Source organism: Cervus elaphus, chromosome 20 (assembly GCF_910594005.1).
Source record: "Cervus elaphus chromosome 20, mCerEla1.1, whole genome shotgun sequence".
NCBI classification, from domain to species: domain Eukaryota; kingdom Metazoa; phylum Chordata; class Mammalia; order Artiodactyla; family Cervidae; genus Cervus; species Cervus elaphus.
In genome coordinates, this window is record NC_057834.1 from 127,499,976 (window position 1) to 127,520,649 (window position 20,674).

Sequence of the window (20,674 nt, forward strand, 5' to 3'; positions counted from 1 at the left end):
CAAGGTGACAGGCGTTCTCTCACCCAGCGTGGACCGTGGGAGTTATCAGAAATGGCAACCCACCTCTATACTCTTGCCTGGAAAATCCCATGCACGGAGGAGCCTGATAGGCTACGGTCCATGGGGTCGCCAAGAGTCGGACACGACTGAGCGACTTCACTTTCATTTTCTTTTCATTTTCCTTAATGTCCTGTTGCTATCAGAGTAGCATTGCTGACACTCCCCATTCTCCACTTGTTTATGGCATCTTTGGCTGTCCCCGAGGGAAAAAAAAAACCTAGGAAAAAAACCTAGGAAAATTGTGAAATCTCCAGCTGCTTTTGTTCTGTTTGGCACATACCTGTGTTTTGAGCGGAAGTACAATTCCTATTGGACCCAGGTGTATCAGAGCAGGGGTGACAGTGGGTTGGGGGTGGAGGGTTGGAGGGTGGCCAGGGGAGCATAGGTTGGCTTCGATGAGTGAATCCCAGAAGTGACTGTTTATTGTACCCTGTTGCATTATGTTTCTAACAATGCCTATCTGTGTCCTCTCACTGTGTCCTCTCATTGTAGGTGCTGTGTTCACAGTTTCATTGTCTTTGTCCTGGGGTTGATGCCAGCAGGGATCCACAGCATGCCTGGAATAGAAACCTGCAAGATCCCACAAGCTCTGCAAATCTCATTGGGTTGGAGGGGACTTGTGGGCCCTGGCAGCTTTGAAAAATACGTTACAACTTGTGACTTTCCCTTTCATCTTATTCTCAGAGATTCATTTGTTCAAATCTTAGAGAAGTGTTTGAAATAATTTATTCTTTCAGCCACTGGTTCTGAGAACCCGCCACAAACTTGGGGTGGGCACTGAAGCTCACAAAGGTGAGTAAGACAGATTGCCCCTGCTGGCCTGGAGGCTGCCATCTGGAGGGAGAGCTGGCTGTAACACACTAATTCTCACCAAGAGCCAGATAAGGTGAGTACTAATAGCAGGAAGAAATAGTTTGTTAAGAACATCACAGAGGGAGTGAATATTACTGAAAAACAAGCTAGAAGTCAGGGAGACCATGTAGAAAAGGACATTTATGAAATGAATTTGAGTTTGTTTTGTTTAAAAATTTTTATTGGAATATTGTTGGTTTACAATTTTTTCATTGAAATTTTTAAAAATTGAAGTATAGCTGGCTTGCCTGGTGGCTCAGACAGTAAAGAATCTGCCTGCAATGCAGGAGATCTGGGTCTAATCCCTGAGTCAAAAAGATCCCCTGGAGAAGGGAATGACTACGCACTCCAGAATTCTTGCCTGGAGAATTCCATGGATGGAGGAGCCTGGCAGGTTACAGTCTGTGGGGTCACAAAGAGTTGGACACAACTGAATGACTACCAACAGCAACAAAATTGTTGGTTTGTAATGTTGTATTAATTTCAGCTGTATAGTAAAGTGACTCAGTTATACAGATATTTACATTCCTTTTTATATTCTTTTCTCTTATGGTTTATACCAGGAAATTGAATATAGTTCCCTGTGCTGTACAGATGCCCTTGTTTATTATTCATCTTATATATAATAGTTTGCAACTTCTAACCCTAAACTCCCAATCTGTCCCTCCCCTCTTCCCCTCCCTCTTGGCAACCACAAGTTTGTTTTCTATGACTGTGAATCTGTTTCTATTTTGTAGATATATTAGTTTGTGCCATATTTTACATTCTACATATAAGCGATATCATATGGTATTTGTTTTTCTATTTCTGACTTATATGAGATGGATTTTGAAAGGTGAGGAGGATTTTAATAGGAAAAGAATGGAAAGAAAAACCTTACCAGAATGATTTTTTCAAAAATAGGAGGAAGAACAATTATGGGCTAGTTTCATTTTCATTATTTGCAAAGTATGGTGTTTGGCATGATGATGAACCAAGGAAATGAAAGCATAGCCCCTGTCTTTGAGGATAGGATGAAGGGAGAAGGGTGCAACTTTACAACATACAGCCCGCTGTGCTGGGGCTATAATCACCGCACAAATGAAATATTTTGGGACTCTGGAGATGATCACATGTCACAAAATAGTTGGCATTTGGCTCTATTTCTCTTTTTAGTTTCTGCTTAGTTCATGATTTCCTAGAAAATGTCATCTCCTTTCTTCCCTCTGTCCTCTAATCTCCATGCCACCATCTTTCCTATAAATGGATTGGAAGGCAATGAGTCCCTCTCTGCTAATGATAGTATAGACTGGCTACTGATCCAAGATACCATGGTATTCGTTACCTTTTGCTGCATAACAAACTATCCCTGAACTCTGTGGTTGAGAACAATAACCACTTGCTATTTCATAGTCTCTGTGAGTTGGGAACCTGCATGTGGCTGAGCTGGGCCCCCTGACAAGCTGTAGTCAAGGTGCTGGTCAAGGTGCAGTCAGATTCACGCTTGACTTGGGGAAGGATCTGCTCCCAATCTCCTTTATAGGGTTGTTGGCAGGATTCAGCACCTTCGGGGCTGTTGGACTGAGAGCCTCAGTTCCGTGCTGACTGTGGGCTGGAGGCTGCCCTCGTTCCTGGCCATGTGGACAACTCCATAGAGCAGTTCACAGCAAAGGAACTGAGGCGGGGGAGAGTGGGGCAAAATGGAAGTCACAGCCTCCTAATCTTGGAAGCAACATCCCATCACTTTTGAGCTACTTGCCAGTTAGGTGCAGCACACACTCAGGGGAAGACCATAGAGGACATGAACACCAAGAGGCAGATTCATTAGAAACCATTTTAGAAGCCCATTCCAACAACCTCTCTGTATGATAGAGTTCTCTCCATTTTCAGAAAAAGAATCTGAAACTCAACACACTAAAGAACCAGAATTTTAACCCGTCTTTCTCCAAAGCCTGCCCCTTCCCACTACCTCTCGCTGCTTCCTGTGGCTGGATAGAGTCCCCCAGGCCATCCCACCCAAAGTCACCTGTTCAGGTAGCTTTCTTGACATTTGCCCAGCCTCACGCTGAGGCTTAGACTGCCAAGCCTCTCTACCTTTTCTTTTCTCCCTGATCCTGAGGGCATTTCATTCCATTCCAGATTTAGGGAGTAGTGAGGTACAGGAAAGGCCAAATATTTGATGTCCTCTGAGCAGCTTCTTTCCTGAAAGCCTCTGCACTAAGTGCCCAGGGTCTTGTCAAAAGTACTTCAGTGAGAACATGCACCTTGCAGTAATGTACTTTATCCACAGATGATTAATCAGGTGCGTCCCCGGATGGTTTGGCACAGATGGAGGTGAGGGAGAGAGCCAGATCGTAAATCCAAATAAATTTATTGCCTTACCATCCATCCCATTATTACATCAGGAAGGCTGTGTTTCCCTTTAGTGCTAGAAGATATGGAAGAGGTTTTGCATATCAAGGGCTTAGTACAGCGAGACTAAATCCATCAGACAGGTTTTTGTTGGAGACTAACCAATGACACATTGTTTTGGACAAACTTAGGGATCTTGCCTTTGCTGAGAGGAGCAGCATTATAGAAATTTCACAAGGCACTCTTAAGACACTCGGTACATGATGGCTTAAACTGTAGTTCTTCCTTGTTTCCTACTTTTCCTTCTGTCTTGAAGCTTCTCAAAGATGACTAATTTTATATCTGCACATCTCCTAACACACCCTGTCCATGATAAGTACCTAATGATTTTCTTTTGAGAGACTGTAACTGGCTCCTAAGTGAATTTAAGCAGCCATCCTTACATCAGTTTCAACTCAGCTGCTTCTTTTTCCGAAGCCTGAAGTGAAAACGCGAGCTCCCCGTACTTGCAGCAATTCACGTCTACGGCACTTTACACCATCTATCTGGCCAGGAGGTGGTGTGCATGAATTTGCTATTTCACGTTTAAGGCTTTTATAATTACTGAAGAAATATTCTGATGAGACTCTGGTAGCGCTGAATCTGTTCCTGGTTCTTGAAAAATTTCCCCTTATTTCTGGGTCTGCCCTGCACAAGACTCTTACCCTCTTTGCCATTGTTTCCTTCTTTGTCCAAGGTAGAGAACAGTAAGCCATTTCTTTTAGGATGTATGAAGACAGAGAAATTCTTAATAAAAGGAACATTAGCCCAGGGACCAGATCTCTGTGTAAAAGTTGCTTTGTTGCTGATATCCCATTTATGGGTTGTGGAAAAGCTCTTGTTCTGCCACTTCCTTAACCATGTGGCATTAGTCCGGTAAAATACACTCTGAACCTAACGTATCTCTATAATGAGACTATTATTACTATCCTGCTTGTTTCACAGGGTTAAGGTGGGAATCACAGGAAATAACGGCTATAAACCACTCCATGTATGTTGCTAATGATGACAATATGATTGCAATAGTTATCATGCATCAAGCAGTTACTCTGTGTCAGGAAATGCGCTAAGTGCTTTACATGAATTATGTCCTTGAATCCTCACAACAATCCTAACTAGTCATTAATATAATCCCATTTTACAGACGAGGAAGCTGAGAAAAACTAAATGACTTGTCCAAGGTTATACACCTTATAAGTTATACTTATAAATCATAAATTATGGAGCCAGAATTCAAACCCACGCATACAACTACCAAACTCAAGAATTGTGTAACTTACAGAAAACTACCTCACTGTATAAATACAGGGTTATATTACAACTGTCCTGGCTGCCCTTAATACAAATGTATGGTGTTGCTATTTTATTTTCACATTTACCCAAAGAGTACATTGAAATCTATAAGTGTACAAAAGAAATCTATAAATCTTATATATAAAAAACATGTAAGACTTTCTACACGGGTGCCAAGACCATCCAGTGGGGAAAGGAAAGTCTTTTCAACAAATGGTTCTGGGAAAACTGAATATCTGTGCAAAAGAATGAGGTTATCCTTATCTTATGCCATGTACAATATTACTTCAAAATGGCTTAAAGACCTAAACATAAGGCCTAAAACTATAGAACTTTTTGGAGAAAACACAGGGGAATACCTGCATCACAATGGATTTGGTGATAATTTGGATATAAAAGCATCGCTGCTGCTGCTGCTAAGTCGCTTCAGTCGTGTCCGACTCTGTGTGACCCCATAGACGGCAGCCCATCAGGCTCCCCCATCCCTGGGATTCTCCAGGCAAGAACACTGGAGTGGGTTGCCATTTCGTTCTCTGATTCATGAAAGTGAAAAGTGAAAGTGAAGTCACTCAATCGTGTCCGACTCTTAGCAACCCCATGGACTGCAGCCTACCAGGCTCCTCTGTCCATGGGATTTTCCAGGCAAGAGTACTGGAGTGGGGTGCCATTGCCTTCTCCAAAAAGCATAGCAATGAAAGAAAATTAGATGAACTGGACTTCATCAAGGTTTAAAACTTTTGTCTGTTAAAAGACACTATCAAGAGAGTAAAAGACAACACACAGAGTAAGAGAAAATATTTGCAAATCATATATGTGATAAAGAATAAAAATTCAGAATCTGTTAATAACTCTGACAACTAAACAATAAAAAAATCCAATTCAAAAATGGACAAAGGACCTGAATAGATATTTCTGCAAACAAGGTGTACAGTTAGACCACAAACACATGAAAAGATGCTCAGCATCATTAACCACTGGAGAAACGCCAACCAAAACCACAGTGAAGGGACTTCCCTGGTGGTCCAAGGGGTAAGACTTCCCTCGCACTGCAGGTGGCCCAGGTTCTATCCCTGGTCAGAGAACTAGATCCCACGTGCTGCAACTAAGAGTCCACATGCTGCAATGAAGACTGAAGAGTCCAAGCGCCACAACTAAGATCAGGCAAAACCTAATAAATGAATAAATAAATATATATATTTTTAAAAAAGCACAAAACTACAATGAGATCCCATAATAGTAGTAAAGAACAAGTGTTGACAAAGATGTGGAGAAACTGGATTCTGGTGCATTGCTGGTGGGGATATAAAATGGTGCAGCTGCTATGGAAAACAATGTGGAGTTTCATCAAAAAGTTAAATACGGAATTACTATATGATCTAGTGATTCCACTTCTAGGTACATACCCCTCACATTGAAAACAAGTTCTCAAATAGACACTTGGCACACCAATGTTCATGGCAGCATTATTCATAGTGGGCAAAAAAGTAGAAACAACCCACATGTCCATCAACAGATGGTACATTATAAATCAACTATACTTCAATAAAAAAGAAGACCACTGAGGTACCTCCCCCTAAATGTTTAAAATAAAATTTTTAATAAAGAAATTTTAAGGCAACAAACCCCAACAGATGGTATGTGTGACCTAGACATATAATGGAGCATTATTCAACTTAAAAAAAAAATGGCATTCTGATACATGCTACCCCATGGATGATCCTTGAAAATGTTACGCTAAGTGAAAGAAGTCAGATACAAAGGACAAACATTGTAGAATTCTACTATGAGGAACTTAGAATAGACAGAACCATAGAGACAGAAAGTAGAAGGGAGGTTATAGGGGCAGGAGGAGGGGAGTGGGGACTTATTGTCTAAGGGGTGTAGAGTTTCTGTTTGAGATGATGAAAAATTTCTGGAAACAGATAGCAGTGATGGTTGTGCAACACTGTGAACGTTCTTAGTGCCACTGAATTGTCCTTAAAAAGTGAAAGTCCATGTATAGACCCCATGGACTATACAATCCCTGGAATTCTCCAGGCCAGAATACTGGAATGGGTAGCCATTCTATTCTCCAGGGGATCTTCCCAACCTGGGGATTGAACCCAGGTCTCCCCCATTGCAGGCGGATTCTTAACAGTGGTTAAAATGGTAAAATTTACATTATGTATATTTTAGTACACATCCAAAACTTTTTTTAAAAAGCAGTAAAAAGATCTTACCTTAGGATATTTAGATCTGGTTAATTTGATTTTTTGTCATAAAATAACTTTTATTCTCCACTACTTAAAAATAATAACAATTCCTTGAAGAAAAAGTGGAAAATACAGTTGAACCAAAAGGGAAAATCAAAACATTCCTTTTCCTAGAGATTAAGATCTTAGCATTAACATTAACATTAGCATTAATTAGCATTAAGATCTTAGCATCCTCCCAGACCTTCCCTCACTCCCTCTCTCCGTATCTCATTTTCCTTCTTTTGTCCTCTTTTGAGGAAGTTCTGCACCCTTCCATGCTTCAGTAACAGTGAGGTCACTTTCCTTTATGAGTTCTCATTTAGATCAGAGTTTTGTCTTACTCGTCCAATGGGTAGAAAGACACTTTCTAAAACCAAGCGAAATGATAAAACACTGAAGAGAAGCCAAGAAATGTGTGATCAGAATGCTCCAATTCCTGCTGAGACCATTTGGAAGTTGTGCTGGAAAGGACAACTTTCAACACACGATGCCCAGAAGTCTCTGAGGACGTGTGGCCAAGAGAATAATTCACAGTGTCAACATTGTCTCTACCACAGAAGAAATAATAAGAAAATAATTTCAGTTCCTACCTCCCTCCATTCCAGCCTCTTGATTGGGTTGCAGGGCAGAGGCAAAAACTGCTGACAGTGTTCTTGGTCAACTGATTATTTATTGGCAGAAATGAAAGTCCCTTATCTTCCCGAGCAGGAGAATGCCTTAACGCTACTCTTACCTTTTAGATTATGCACAGGTTCAATCCAGTTAATTGCAGAGTGTGAATTTCTGTTATTTTCTAGTTATCATGATATAAAAGGGAAATTCAAGACTTCCTGTTTAAGGAGCAAACAAGCTTCTGCTCAGTAGGGTGTGCCCCTACTCTTGAGCTTCTAGGCTCTGTACCTGCTTTCCTTCAGGAAGCTTCACGCCTCCATAGTCCTAAATTCTCCTGCTCCATTTGGTTGCTGTAAAGAAGGAAACCTCACTGGAGTTTCCACTTTGTTTGTAGGGTCAGGGAGAGTGAAAGAGAGCCTGGTTTCTAAGGGAAAGGCAGTCTGCTGCTGCTTTGACATTATTCCCTCCAGACCTCTCTGCCTCACTTCTCAAATATAGTTTCAATAATGCGGTGAGAACCCAAACCCAGAATTTCTGCTTTTATTACCTTAGATTTCCTTAAGCACATCCTCTAATTTCCCTTTCCTCTTTGGCTCTGTTCCACAAAGTTTTGTCCACCTGTGCTCCTGGGCCATGGTGCCCACTTGGGCTGGCTCTCCTGTGTCTCCATTGCTTGTCTTCAGTCTTGCCCTGTGTGGAACATGACCTGGCTTCTTCCAGAAGCCAACACACAGTTTGGTTTGTATCTTCCCTTGGGGAACCTTCCAGATGGTCCTCAAGTTTACCCTGATCCTCTCCCTTAAGTTCTGCTCAGCTCTTAATGCTATTGTAATGCTTTCTCCAAATAGTTCTCAAAGATTCATTAATTAGTTCATTCATTCAACAAATATTTATAAAGCTCTTATGTTCCAGGGCCTCTGTTAAGCACAGGATATATTTATAAATGAGAAAATTCCTAGCTTTGAAGTCAGTGGAAGTGAAGAAACAGATTTTCAGCTCTCTTCACATAATTCCTTGTGATGGTTCTTATGTTGTAAGTATAACATTGGTGTCTTGGGGACACAGAGAATGTGTGGCCATGACCCCTTCTTCTCTCTTTCTTCTCCTTTGCTCCTAAGACATCATAAACCTGCTTATCTTCCTGCCTCTGTGCTAATAAAAATAAATCTGACCACTCAGTCATGTCTGACTCTTTGAGACCCCACGGACTGTAGCCCACCAGGCTCCTCGGTCCGTGGAATTCTCCAGGCAAGAATACTGGAGTGGGTTGCCATTCCCTTCTCCAGGGGATCTTCCTGACCCAGGAATCGGAACCTGTGTCTCCTGCATTGCAGGCAGATTCTTTACCATCTGAGCCACCAGGGAAGCCTCTGTGACCAACTATTAAATGTTGGTATTATCATGTTTTTATCCTAGTCTCTTTCCCTTTCTCTTATCATTTCATTTTTTTTTTTTCAGATTTTTCCCTCTTTTCCCTAGACTTCGGTTACCCCTGGTTACTGATGAACTCTTGATCTGTTTCTCCCGCTGAGACTCTCCTGAGCTTCCTCTGCCCTCTGTCCCTCTGTCTCCTTGGAAAGTGTCTATATGCACTTGCACTCAGCCATGGAAGACGTCATTTTTCTCTAAAGCCTGCCTCTATCATCTTCCTTCCAGGCCTTCAAACCAGAACACTAGCAACCAGTCCATTAATAAAATTCTCAATTATTTACACTCATCTGAAACCTGGTTCCTAATTTTCTGCATATCTCACTTCCTCTCTAGACTCTGATTACCATTCTCTCCTAAACAGTCTAGACCAGGGGCTTTCAAGTTGTTTTCCTCGAGTCCTTTCAGGCACTTCTGAGGTTGGAATGGAAGAGGGTATCAAGCAAGACTAGGGACTTCTCATCCCTGATTCAACCAGAGCGTGTTTATCTGTTTTGCATATTGTTTGTGAAGCAGGCGATGGCCAAAATATGAAAACCATCAGTCTTCAATTCAGATAATTTTTTTCCTGGATCTTTGCAGGGCTTCAGAATATCATGCTCTCTGTTTCTCATCCATATAGTCCAGTGACTCTTTAAAAGAAAATTTTTTTTCCTGAAGTATAGTTGCTTTACACTGTTGTGTAAGTTTCTGCTGTATAATAAGGTGAATCCGTCATATGTATACATGTATCCACTCTCATTTTTAAAAAAGTTTTTATTTTGCATTGGCGTATAGCCAATTAACAATGTTGTGAGAGTTTCAGATGAACAGCGAAGGGACTCAGTCATACATATGCATGTCTCCATTCTCCCCCAAACTCCCCTCCCATTCAGGCGGCCACATCCATGTGCTATACACAGGTCCATGTTGGTTACCCACTTTAAATACAGCAGTGTGTTCATGTCCATCCCAAACTCCCTAACTATCCCTTCCCCCTTGGCAACCATAAGTTCATTTTCTAAGTCTGTGAGTCTCCTTCTGTTTTGTAAGCACGTTCACTTGTATCATTTCTTTTTAGATTCCACATATAAGGGATATCAAGTAATATTTCTCCTTCCCTGTCTGACTTACTTCACTCAGGATGACAATCTCTAGGACCATCCATGTTGCTGCAAATGGCATTATTTCATTCTTTTCTATTCCTCTGTATATATGTACCACATCTTCCTTATCCATGTCTCTGCTGATGGACATTTAGGTCGCTTCCATGTCTTGGCTATTGTAAACAGTGTTGCAATGAACACTGGGGTGCATATGTTCTTTTGGATCATGTTTTTCTCTGGATATACGCCCAGGAGTGGAATATCCACTGTTTTTTTCTTTCTTTTTTTTTCTTCTTAGGTTTCCTTCTCATTTAGGTTACCATGAGTGTTGAGTAGAGTTTCCTGTGCTGTGTAGTAAGTTCTCATCAGTTATATCTGTTTTATACATAGCAGTGTGTATATGTCAGTCCCAGCCTCCCAAATCATCCCACCCTCCACTGCCCGCTTGGTAACCATAAGTTTGTTCTCTACATCTGTCATATAGTCCAGTGACTCTTAACCTTTTCTTGACTGTGATGGACAGGACGGGGGATGCTATATATTGCGTACACTTCCTGTTTTAGGCATAAAAACCTGATGTACAATAAAGCAATTAGAATGTATGTGAATGAGCATAGTAACCTTGAATCCACTGTAATTTATCATAGTAAGTAAATCCTTTCTGGTCTTCACCTATTATCTGTGATAAATAACTTGTAACGCAGCTCACAAACGGCCTCCACTCTGCTCCAGTTCACTCTCCGCATGGCTGCCGCCCTCCACACGTGGGAAATCTCAGTCCCTGTCCTGTTTGGTGCCCTCCAGTGACTCCCTTGATTCTCAGATGGGCTTGAAGCTCTTTCTTGTGGCTGGCAGGTTCGGCTGTTCTGGTTCTTTCTAACCGCCAGTTCTCCAGTGGCCAGCCATGCCCACACAGCACACATCCAGACTGGCTAGGCTTCTGGACTTTTCCCATCACTCCTTTCCCTCTTCTCTCCCTCCAGCCTGCATGTCAAAGTACAAATAATTTCTTTTTTTAGATGAAATAGTTTTTCTCTCAGTAACTGCCATGTAGGTGCTCTAGCAACCTCTTCTTTTCTTGCTGAACTGCAAGGATATTTAGTCACATCTTAATATAATAATTTTCAGTCTATTTATTTCTTAAATGATTCATTCCTGTTCATACTCAGTCCTTATCTTTTTTAGCTATTCATTTTGAAAAAAATCAAGTGTATGGAAAAATTGTAATAACGGTATATCTTCCAATATCCTTCATCTGATTTCACTAATCATTAGCATTTTGCCACATTTACTTCCTTCTTCTTCTCCTGTGCTCTCTCTCTGTGTTATGTGTATGCCTTTTTATGTACACACACTCATTTTGTTATTATTATTTGCTGAACCATTTGAAAGTAAAGTGTAGACACTAGTACTCTTTTTTTTACTCCTAAAAGATACTCCTTTGACTTCAGTAAAAATTATCTTGGAATTTTTTAAAAACATATCCATGATATAACAGTCACATTCTGGATGTTTAACATTGATAACTCACTAATAGTTCATATCCATGTTTGCAATTGTCTGAATACCATTCTTTATAGCAATTTTTTTTTCTGATCCAGAACTATCAATGTCTTTGTGAAAAGACTTTCTCCAGATGCTCTCTATTCCTTGAAGCCTTTCCTAATTGTCCTTTCCTGGTGGCACTGACCACTCCCTCCTTCGTTCCCCACTTGACCTCTTCAGCGTGCATAACATTTTACTTCGTGGGCTTGTTCAAGTGCTTTTGGTCTTCCTCTCCAAACTGGAAACTCCTTGAGAACAGAGGCCTTATTTTATTAATTCTTGTCTCTCCAGTGTCTATTATCTAAATGAATTTAGCACTGAAGTTACAACATTTAGCAAGCATAAAATTAGCACCAAAAGTGTAGCCTGGACATTGAGAACCTAGGTTCATGGTGACACTTTTTTCCTTTGACTGTGTCTCCTCTTATGACAGTAAGCTGGCTGGGCTGGTAGAGCATGAAGAGACCCTGATCCTAGCCCCAGTTCTGTTTCTAACCATCAAGGTAGCCTGGGGCAAGGTACTTCATCTTTTTGAACTTCAATTTCTTCTGTAGTTTGAGATGAATAGTTCTTGCTCTGCCTACTTCACTGGGATGTTGGGAAGATCCAATGAGAAAATGAGTGCAAAAATGTTTTGAAATGGTGATGTTATTCCAGAGGCAGTATGGTCAGCTTGCTGGGAATGTTCTTAGTTTCAAGTTTGTTGGCATCATTGTGCTGCTGTGCCCCAGATGTGCTCTAGGACTCTTGCTCCAAAAGTGGTGCATGGAGCCTAGAGACCAGGAGTTGGTGTAGGCGTCTCAAGCTGGGTTAATGGATAGTGTTGCGCCAAAATTCATGTTCACCTCCAGTCTCAGAAATGTGGTCTTATTTGGAAGTAGGTCTTTGCCGATTGAATTTTAAGATGAAGTCATACTGGATTAGAGTAAATTTAAATCTAATGTGCATGCAGGCTAAGTCACTTCAGTCATGTTCGACTCTTTGCGACCCCATGGACTGTAGCCCACTGTGCTCTTCTGTCCCTGGGGATTCTTCAGGCAAGAATACTGGAGTGGGTTGCCATTTCTTCCTCCAGGGGGCCCTGTCTTTCTTCCATGGTATCAAGGGAAATATTCCAAGGGTGTTCAGAGCCAGAGCTCCCCACCTTGGACCCCCACATCTCAGGCTGGGCTCCCTGGATAGTTCCATTGGCAGCTTTAGTTGGTGATCTCACTGAACATTGGGAGGGTTTGTCATGGCCTGAAGGGCTTGGCTTGGTTATTAACAGTGTCTGGAGTTTGGGCTCTGTGCCTGCCGGTGCCATTTGATGCTGAAGGAGGTACTGCATCTGCCATCTGAATGCCTCCTCTTTTCTGCCAAGGCATGTCCTCACCATGGCTGCTCTTCCCTGATGTAGGGGAGATGCTGCAAACCCCAGGGTGTCCTTGTGGGCCACTGGCCCCTTGCCTGTCTTCTCTGGGGAAAAGCATCTGGGTGGGTGTCACTGTCTGAGCCCTGGCTTGTGGGAGTTAGAGAGAAGAGGGGGAAGAAAGGAGAGGGGGAGGACATGCAGCTAAGAGTCTCTCCCTCAAATAGGAACAAGCTCCGGGGCCCACCCACTCCCATGATTATGATGCCACAGAGAAGAGCAGTGCAGCCAGGGTGGCAGAGATTCATGAAGTCATCTGGCTCAATGTCTTCTTCATCTTCCATGCCACCAGGGTGGCAGAGATTGGCACATGTTCCTGGCAGCCGAGCTTGTGAATACCCAAGGCCACACAGCGGCAAAGTCGGGGGACCAGCTCCCTGGGCTGATGCCCAGCTGCTCATCTGGGAAGTTCTGCTGGGTTCTCACTTGTCATCAGCATACCCAGACTTTTCACCTTCAGGACTCTCAGAACAAGCTTCTCTTGGGATCACTGAAGATGCCTGATAATGAATGCAAAATGATGACTCATGTCATATTTAAGCAAGACTCTGGGTGTGTGTGTGAATGGAAATCACTCACGATCAGGTAGGTTGGGGTGCTGCTGATTAGATCAACCTTGCTGTGTGGGGGAGGGTGGGGTGGTGGGGGAAACAAAATGTAATTGCACATTTGAATACTAAAAGGAATTTTTAATACTAGGGTACTTTCTAAAGAATAATGATTTGTGATCATGATTGATTTTGCCTTGAGATCCTCTGGGAAACACTTTGCTGTTTTCAAAGTTCTTTAGGGAGGCAAAGTAGGAGAGAATCACCTTAGCTTTATGTAATGATCAAATACAGCATAATAAAGCTGTCAGAACCAACATGGACCAGTGAGGACCACAGCTCCTCTCAAGAGAGGAAGGAGGGCCAGCAATCTGGCCTGGTTCCTGTGGCTTTCACCTGTTTGGGGGCGGGGAGGGGGATTAGTGCAGTGTCAAATGCCTCTTTGTTCCTAATCCAAAAACTCCAGAAAATGAGTATGTGGTTCTCTCAGGACCATCAGTCCTGTTTTGCACCAAGAGCCACTCCAGCCAATGATAGCTGGATTCTTTTTGTTTCAAGACCATGATGCCTCTTGTTGCAACATTTGAGGCAGCCAACCAGAGTAGAACACTTTAGTTTGTAACCTTGTTCCTTTATCCTTTGGGGAAAAGGATGAGTCAGATGTGGAAGTGGGCCAGAAGGTTCCATGTTTCTTTTCTATTGAAAATGAACTTTATGTTGTGACTTCACATTGATGCACATGCCGCTCCCCTCCCCACCCCTGTCCCCAAAGCAAGAGCAAACTTTTCACAGTTTTTCAGGAAAAGACACATTGTGGTAGATTAGAATTCAGTCTCAGGGGCAAGGTATTGATGCCATCCAGGCCAAATCATAGCCCTCTGTTCCTAGCTGACACCTTGGAAAGTCTCACATATCCAGCCTTTTAGAGACTTTTAAAGGCAGGATAGGAACAATCCGATGGAAAGTTTTAGTTTTACATAAGAAAGATAAAACCTGCTTCAAAGCACATTTCTCCAGAAGTTATAGGCCAAAGGGTAGTACAGGAAACTTGTTTCCATGGAGATGAGTTGGGAGAGGTGGTTTTGGGACAAAGAACACAAATCAAAAGTGTTCTTTGAAATCTTCACATCAAAAACTTGAAATCAAAAGTCCTGGGTTCAAGCCCCAGTTCTCCTTTGTACTAGTAGCTGTGTGACCTTAGGCAAGTCATTTCACTAAAATGTCCTCTTAGGTAAAAGAAGTAATAACTCCATTAAAATTGTTATTAGGATCAAACAATATATTGGAAAGCACTTTGAGTGTCGTAAATTGCTGTGAGGAGGGGGTGTGGTGATCCCCATGCTGAGAACTCTTTTCTGAGAGCAAGGGCTGAGAAGTATTTTTTACTTGTAAGTGACTGGGGACATTTTTCTTAGGCCCTTCTAGCTAAATTGTCTTCTGTCTTATATTTCCATCTACTGAAATTCCCTGGCACACTTATCTTCATCCCTCAAATGGAGGGATTGAAGAGATTTCCTCAATGGCTCATTTCCCATCTAAAGGCATAGGATTCTACCAACCTAGAGGAAAGTTATTTTTTTTTTAATTAAAAAAGTTTGTTTGCTATGTTTGGCTGCACTGGGTCTTCACTGCTCCTTACCAACTTTCTCTAGTTGCGGTGAGTGTGGGCTTCTTTCTATTTGTGGTTTGCAAGCTTCTGATTGCAGTGGCTTCTCTTGTTGCGGAGCACAAACTCTAGGGTGCTCAGGCTTCAGCAGTTGCAGCTTGTGGGCTCTAGTGCACAGGCTCAGTAGTTGCATTGGATGAGCTCAGTTGCCCCACGACATGTAGAATCCTCCCAGACCAAGGACCGAACCTGTGTTCCCTGTGTTCGCAGGTAGGCTCCCAACCACTGGACCACCAAGGAAGTCTTAGAGGAAAGCTTTTGACTGAGTGAAAATAATTTTTTGGAACACAAGCTACATCTGAGAAGGAGTGCTTAGCCTGTTGGAAGAACACTAGTCTTTGATTCTCTAGAACTGGAGCTCACAATCTAGTGAGGGCACCCTTGTCCAGGTGACTGGCACTGCCCAGAGAGGGTACACCTACGACTTCAGAATGGTCACAGAATTTCATAGGAGTTCAGAGAAAGGAGTCATCACCCAGCGTGGAAGGGAGGAGGGAAGGGAGAAACAAGGAAGGAAGTGGCATTGAGCTGGCCCTTACCTGATAAGAAGGTCTTGCAGGTGCAGGGTAACAAATATAATGAACAGTTCATGCAAAGCCTTAGTGGCAGGAAATGGAAGGGCATACCCTGCCATTCACCTAAAATCTTAACAAAAAGGAAGATCACACAGGTACTGCCGTTGGGGCACTGCCACTGTGTTCTGGGTCCAATGCCTGACCCGGAGGGAACTGGTGAGCACTTCTGAGTGAGCCGGCCTGACTTGATTCCTTCTGCTCTCCTTGTTGGCAAGTGGACTTGTGTGCCAAGCTTCATCCCACAGGCATGGTGCCCACACCCTGCTGCGTGGCTCCCTGGGTGGAGGCAACGTTCCTGTCTGGGCACTGCCACTTCCCATCCCCTCACACACTGGCATTTTGACATGCCAGTGCCTGGCCTGTGACCGCGGGATAACAAGGGAGCGCGCCCACAGGCAGTGCCTGGCTCCTGAGCTGGCACTCGGCCAGGGCAGCCCGGGTTAGCACCTCTCCCTGGAGTGCCGGGAAGGCAGCGCCTTCATACTTCCAGCTCCTCCACGTGCTTCCAGAACAGACTGTCTCCAAATGTCAGGGAGGAGAGTTGACGACTTTGTCCTTTTTAAGATGTGCCTTTAAGGCCAATTATTTCCAAAGCTAATAATCCTAATATCTCCTTGAGAGAAAGTATACATTTTCAAATCCATGAAATTACAAGCAGACTGAATGACTCAGTATTTTGGGTGTGTGCTTTATAGTCTGTAGTTATTACAATTATTAATATTAAAAAGCATTTATTCACACATACACGCCCATGAGGTACTGGGCAGAGCTCACGAGGGACATGGTCTCTGTCCTCAGGGATCCGTAGAAGGCAGTCTCAGAGACGCTGTAGTAAATCATATGAGTATTGTAACTGTCAAGGTTTTAAATACCTAAAAATCAGCACTATCATTAGCAATCAGTAATCACTGTTATAGAAGAATAAATCTTGTAATCTCCAAATTACCTGTTTGCACCAATTAGAGTTCAACTGATGAAACATACCAATCAAAGGGGAATTTACTTGAGGCACCCAAGCTTATCTAGGTTTAAAAAAAAAAAAAAGAAAAAGAAAGGAAACCCGCTGAGCTCCCAAACTGTTGTTTCTCAGCTCAATCTCTGTTAGGGAGGATTTTCTTGAAGCAGAGCTGACAAAGCCCTATGCACATTTCCCCAGGCAGGAGGGAATCCGTTATTCATTTATTTGTTTATTTATTCATTTATTCCCTGCCTTCCTACAAAAAGGAGTGGAGGTAGGTCACAGTAAAAACACATATATCGTAAGACAGCTTTTTTTTTTTTTTTAAATCAAAAGGAAGGTTGGAAACCTTGGGATGGAGGTGGGGTCACTGTGCTTTTGAACATTTAACTCCCACAAGTCTTCTGAGAGTCCCGGTGCAAAACAGTGTGCTAGGCCCTGTTGGAGTGAAAGGAGACATCCACCCCTCTTCTCGCCTATAAGAAACATGTAACCTGGGGTGAGACACAAACACTGAATTTAGTTCAGAGCTTCTTAGAAGGCAATGCACAGAGAAATCACATGGCTTATCTGCTTCTCAGCATGCAATAAAAGAAAGCAGATACACGGAAAGGTAGTTTTTTTTTTTTTTTTGTAAATACTATAGAAATATTGATGGAACCTGGTAGGAAAAAAATCTCAGTGCTTTTACAAATTTCCCAGAGATGTGGTCATTTTTTCGCTGGAGTTGGAAATGTGGGTACACTGAATCTTCTCTGATTTGCTCTGGAGCTGCTGAGGACCCGGATCTGGTGTTTGAGGCCAAGGCAAGACCAGGGAGTAGGACTGGGAGGAAGTGGGGGATGGGAGCTGGCAGTGACCTAGAAGGAACACTAGTCCCCTAGGAGGTTTGGCTTGGAAATTAGGAAGTGAAATAAATGTCTAAAGCTGGGAGATGACTCTTAGCAGCCCCACTCGGCCCTGTGCAGGGGGCTGGGCTCCCCTCTGAGGGCACCTCTGCATATCCTGCTATGGGAAGAGTCTCAGCATCCTTGTCCTTGACCCTCCCTGGATTTCAGTCACATCATCGTTTCCCCAGCCCTTACTTCACTTTATCACCCTGTCCCATATGGTTCTGCTTTATACTTTAATCTCCTGGGAATTATGGCATGGTCATAGTAGGGCTCATTTTGTCTTTTGCTTATTAAAAATTTTTTTTTAATTTTTTGATTGGTGGGAAACTGCTTTACAATGTTGTGTTGGTTTTTGCCATACAAAAATGCAAATCAGCCATATATATATATATATATATATACACACACACACATATATATATATATATCCTCTCCTTCTTGAGTCTTCCTCCCTTTTCCTCCCTCCCCCTCTAGGTCTTCTGCTTTTTGTTTTCAGGTTACCAATGTGTTCACTTTGCTTTCTGCCCTTGAACATGATATGGTTGGTATAATGGCAGAACTGCTTAAGGGATATCTGATAGTGTCTCAACTCCACGCCTCTGTTGGCAGGCAGCTTCCAAGATGCCCCCAGGGGCCCCTGCCCCCTGGTACTCAGATTCTCTTGTGGTCCCTCCCACACTGATTCAGGTTGGTCTGTGTGACCATGCTAGACACTGTGCCAGGTGCTATGGACAGGAGAGCAGCATTTTTTACCTTGAGCTTATGGAACGTGCAATATATTAGAATGAAGAGAGAATGGACTTTGGAGCTAGATGGAACTGGCTGGATCTCAGCTCCTCTACTAGGCTTTGTGACTCTGAGGAAGTTAGTTAACCTCTCTGAGCCTTGGTTTCCTCATCTTTAAAGCAAGCTAAGCCATATCCACTTTGGAGAGTTGGGTGAGGATTAAATGTGACAGTGTGTATAAAGTGTTTAGCTCAGAGCCCAGGTTTTGGTGGCTCCTCCATAAACACTATTCCCCCCAGCTGTGCTAGGTACTGAGAATAGAGTGATGAATGAGAGGTCATCTCTGCCCTCAGGGGGCTCAGCATCAAGCAGGTGGGACAGGTGTATCCTCATGAAAGTTCAAGGCGGACTGTGACAAATGTTATCACAGAGGCAGAGACGGCAATGGGAACCCCAAGGAAGGCAGAGAAAAAGCTCCACCGAGACTAGCTGACATTTTAACAAGACTTAGAGAGTATGTAGAATTTTCAATGGAGTAGGACACAAGCATCGCAGGTAAGCAGAGAAAGCCCTGAGAGTCGCATATAAAACCACCTGGCATAAAAAATGGCGACAATGCCCTAGCAGGGTGCTCTTGGTCAGATGGCATCCCTGCTGTGGGTTGCGATCTCTAGATCTGTAATCTGCAGCTGTTGAACTAGACAGTGAATGTTCCTTCCAGCTCACATATTCCAGCAGAGCAGGGAGTACTGCTTTATTCATTACCAGTTTCTAGCTCCTAACACACGGTAGGCACTCAATAAATATTTATTAAATGAGTAGGTATAATGATATGTGTAAGCAGCTTGTCTCATACGAGAAAATCGAGGAAGTATTTTTCCATTTATTGGATGTAAGTCATTTCCTCTGGGAGCGTGGGTGGTGGCATTGAACCCGACCACATCATGTCACTCTGTTTTGTCAAAGTCCTTCTTCCATTCTGCGCCTCGGATTGCCTGGCTGTGCCTTCTGTTGCCTCCCTAGATTCCTGAGTCTTGCTGTGGGATTCTGTTCAAACTTGAAAGCGACTGACATTTCCCTGGAGTTTTCTTTAGCACTCCGCGCCATGTCTTCAGTCCTGAAGGGGCAGACCCAGCCAACTTTGAAGAAGTTTTGCATGTTTTCCTTCATTTAACTTCCATTTTGCTTTTCGCATCTCTCTGAATGGAGGAATTTTGAAACCAGAACTCAGAAGAAGAATGTATGAAGTTGTTGAACTACTGTGTTGCAAGACAGGGCTGGCTAGTGGTGGAACTGTGCAGTGAGGGTCCTCTGCCACACCCTGTTTTGACTCTGCTCCCCTCCCCAGGCCAGTGCCTAAGGACTTCACATTGCTTTTTGGACTCCCCTACTGTATATTGTCCTCTGAGGCTTACACTGCCCGAGCTTTTCCAAGTCGCCCTTGTTCTTTTGAAGCTCATCCTGGGTTGCAGTTCCTCTGGCATCTCTTGTCTCCTCTGTTCTTGGTACAATTCAATACACATTTGATGCCTATCCTGTGCCTTGATCTGTACTGAGCTTGCAGGATCCAAAGATGAATGAAATGTGATCCGTGGCCCCCGATCTAGCTTTCCAGGATGACAGTCAACAAAGATGACAAACTAAACTATGCAGAATCAGTGATGGACAATCCCTTTCAGGTAATGCATTTGCATTTTACCAAGATCTTTTTGAAGACAGTCACTTACCTTCAAAGGACATTTTTTTGTTAAAAACAACCTAAAAAAAAAATTTTTTTTTTGCCTTGAGAGCAGTAAAGCAATACTTATTACTTGTAGAAGACTTGGGAAGTAAAGAAAAATATAAAGTAGGGGCAAGCTTTTCGATGCTGTCACTATCCAGAGGTCAGCCAGCATTGACGTCTTTAGCTTGTCTTTTCTTCTATACATCTGAGATCCTTTGTTGACAAAATTTGCACACCAAGTTTTGTTACTAAGCACTATTGTGTGTGCATGCTTAGTCGCTTCAGTCATGTCTAATTCTTTGCAACCCTATGGACTGTGGCCTGCCAGGTTCCTCTGTCCATGGAATTCTCCAGGCAAGAATATTGGAGTGGGTTGCCATGCCCTCCTCCAGGGGATCTTCCCGACCCAGAGATCGAACCTGCGTCTCCTGCGTTGGCAGGCAGGTTCTTTAAGACTAGCACCACATGGGAAGCCCCACTGAGCACTATACCCTAACCTTTTCGCAATGTTATCAAACACACTGAAGCATGATTCTATTGGTAGGAATTTGCCAGCAAGTGGGAGAGGGGGATTTATTGGCATAGAGACTTGGAGTAGTCTCTGTAGTAATACTCCATTTTCTGCCAGCTGCTAAGACAAGCCCTGGCTCCCTGCAAGTACCTCCATAGCTTATTTGTAACTCAGCTGATCTGCTCAG

The 20,674-nt window shown here is 43.0% G+C and overlaps 1 long non-coding RNA gene across 1 annotated transcript in view; it reads left to right on the plus strand.

Moving 5' to 3' along the window:
- The first annotated feature begins 813 nt into the window (after positions 1–813).
- Positions 814–20,674, plus strand: part of LOC122678295 — a 36,188-nt gene continuing 16,327 nt past the window's right edge. Inside the window, exons 1-2 of the long non-coding RNA XR_006336053.1 lie at positions 814–946; positions 13,180–13,472. This is a non-coding gene — a long non-coding RNA (uncharacterized LOC122678295). The remainder of the gene's footprint in view (positions 947–13,179; positions 13,473–20,674) is intronic.